Consider the following 2,994-nt stretch of genomic DNA (forward strand, 5'->3'; position numbering starts at 1 on the left):
GATCTAATATTGGTTTTTTAAAATTGTTAACATAATTTGCTTGTTCATGGAGACATTCTTTAAATGAAGGCAAAGTTGGACAATTTTTTGTGAAATGATCATGTGTATCACATATATGACAAACAATTTCTTGAACCTTTTTTAATTGATCACTCGTTTTAATCTCTAATGAATCGATTTTTCTTGTTGAAGATGCAAGTTTAGCTTGAATATCTACACCATCTTTAAGATGATAAATACCAACCCCATTTGTTGAATTATTGATTTTACTTGGTGGTTCAATTGAGCCTATATTATCCCAATTTTGAGCATTTTCTGCTAATGACTCCAAATATTCCATAGCTTCATTTGGGTTTTTTATCTTCAAAAGTTCCATTACACATGAATTCTATCATTTGCCTATCTTTAGGTATTAAACCTTCATAAAAGTGAGAAACTATCATCCATATTTCAAAACCATGATGTGGGCATGTATTAAGTAACTCTTTATATCTATCCCAACATTGATAAAATGTTTCCCCTTGTTTTTGAGAAAAAGTTGTAATTTATCTTTTAAAAGAGTTTGTTCTATGGGAAGGAAAAAACTTTTTAAGAAATTGTTGTTGCATTTCTTCCCATTATCTTATTGAACTTGATCTCAAATTTTGCAACCATGTTTTAGCTTTATCTTTTAAAGAAAAATGGAAAAGCTTTAATCGAACAATGTTCATGCTACAATTTTGATCATTATAAGTGTTGCAAACCTCCTCAAATTCTCTTAAATACAAATATGGATTTTCAGAATTGATAAGTGCATTTTGTGTGCATTAGTTTGTGATAGGTTTATGTATATTTTGTGTGCATTCATATTATTTTTATGTGTTTTTATGTGTTTTAGTGCATGTGTGTGTATTTCACTCTCCGGATTGATTTTGTAGGAAAATAGATTTTTGAAGAGTGAGTTATGGATCAGCTTTGGTCGAAAAATCAAATTTAATTTTAGAGAGATCCAAATCCAATCTCCTTTATTCAAAAAGTTCAAGATGTTTAGAAAATGTTGTCCAAATTTCAGCTCGATCCGATGGCTAGATCTCGAGATATGAATTTTTCAAAATCGTCGCTCGAAGCAGAAAATGTGAGGCGCGCGAGCAAGAATTGAACTCGCCCGCACGCGAGTTAAAATTCCAGAATTCTGCCTTTTACTGCACGCACGAGCAAAAATTCTTCTCCCCCGCGCGCGGGTTTCGGCGTCAGACTGTTCCGAAAAGTCCTTGTGTTGAAAGGAAATTAATTGGTATGGGTTCCGGACCATATAAATAGAAGATATATCACACTTTGAGGGGTTCCGAAGTTCCAAAACGCAGACAACACAAGGAAGGCGGCTTCAAGGCTTGGGAGAGAATATTTCTCTTTTCTTTTCTTCTTATTTTTATTTTTGAATTATTGTTTTCAATTCTTGAGTAGTTTATTTTTAACCAAGACGGCGTGTTTGGGCCGAACAAATTTATGTAGAAAACGTGGATGTTTATTTGGGATTTTTCAGAGTTGATTTTATTTTATTAATTTTCAGATTTATATTTGTCTTGTGAATAGTCTGATCAACTGTTTGCTTGCATGTTAATCGATTCCAAGTCGATAGAGGAGGTTTTGATTTTGATCACTTTGATAATCATCATATTGTAAAACCGACTAGAAATAGAATTCGGTTTCAATGTGCGGTTTAGGTGTAAACTGAATTTTCACAAATATTTAATGCACTCAAATTTGATTAGAATTATGAAAGATTAATCCGTCAATATTTGAGTAGGTTTGATTGTTCTAGAAATAGACCTTTGAACAAGATAGGAGAATTTCCGTAATTTAAGATTAAATCTGAATCCTGAATCGGCTACATGTTACATGATTTGTTCGGTACCTGCGTGTGTCTTGGTTGGCTCGTTTTAATTAAATTTCCTTTCAAATATTTTAATTCTTATTTTTTAAGCAGTTTTTATTTATAAATTCTTATTTTATTTAAATCAAATTTCTCTTTATGATTTTGTCTAGATTAAGTAAAATAATTAATTCTTGAGAATTGACTGCAGTTCCTGTGGGATCGATACTTGGACTCTCTGTCCACTTTTGAAAGAGTAGGTGCCATATTAGCCAACTTGTGGCTAAGGGCTTTTATGACTCTATGTATAAACAATCTTTGTTTAATATAATTTACATTTTTTTATATTGGCATTTACTTTATCTTTTATCATATTATTATGTTGTGACGTACTATACGATGTTTAGATAAATACCTTGAATATACTAGAGTGCATGTAAGATGTGATAGTATACTTGGATGACTATCATGAAACACATCTTATAAGCACTATATATTCTAAATAGTTTCTAGTCAATTGAGCCATCCGCAAATAAGGATAAGGATCGCTCGAGATTGAGACTAGCATTTGTGATGTTGAGTACCACGTTTCATTGGTATGGAACATAGAGATGTTCGAAGCATGCAAATGGATATTCATATGATGGATGATCGAACTACCCTTTTCGGATTTTCCAAGTGGTTATCATTAATTGAGTGGATAAGTGCGCGGTTTTGGTTGTACACCATTAGTCCTTACTACTTGAAACATCATGGAGACTCTATATGCTAGTACTGTATTTTGACTCGTTTACCGACTCTATGAGTGTCATCAGGTGTCCAGATTGGGTACAATTACGACACATATAGGAGTCAATGCTTTGTTGTCAAGGATTCACCACACGCTTGCGAGTGTGGATATCCTATGCGATCTGAGGAGATATTAGTGTGACAAATCTCTGGCCAGAGTACATGATGTGCTTTAGGTTACTTGATTTCCTAGTAGCACATGAGATGTCACTATTAGATCTTCAAGATGTATTGCATAGTTATCGAATCTCGAACGACTCTCGATGTACCAATGGTTGCTGATTCGATCGGGATATATGGATGAAGAGACCGTACTGTATGCTAACCAAAACCTACTGGTTCTTGCAGGCACT

At 33.5% G+C, this 2,994-nt stretch overlaps 1 non-coding gene across 1 annotated transcript; it reads left to right on the plus strand.

Moving 5' to 3' along the window:
• Nucleotides 1-453: 453 nt before the first annotated feature.
• Nucleotides 454-564, plus strand: LOC140894096 (small nucleolar RNA R71). The gene has a single exon (XR_012153647.1). It is a non-coding gene; the product is annotated as a small nucleolar RNA R71 (small nucleolar RNA).
• The last annotated feature ends 2,430 nt before the right edge of the window (nt 565-2,994 follow it).

The sequence above is a fragment of the Henckelia pumila genome, chromosome 3 (assembly GCF_033568475.1).
Source record: "Henckelia pumila isolate YLH828 chromosome 3, ASM3356847v2, whole genome shotgun sequence".
Lineage (NCBI taxonomy): Eukaryota > Viridiplantae > Streptophyta > Magnoliopsida > Lamiales > Gesneriaceae > Henckelia > Henckelia pumila.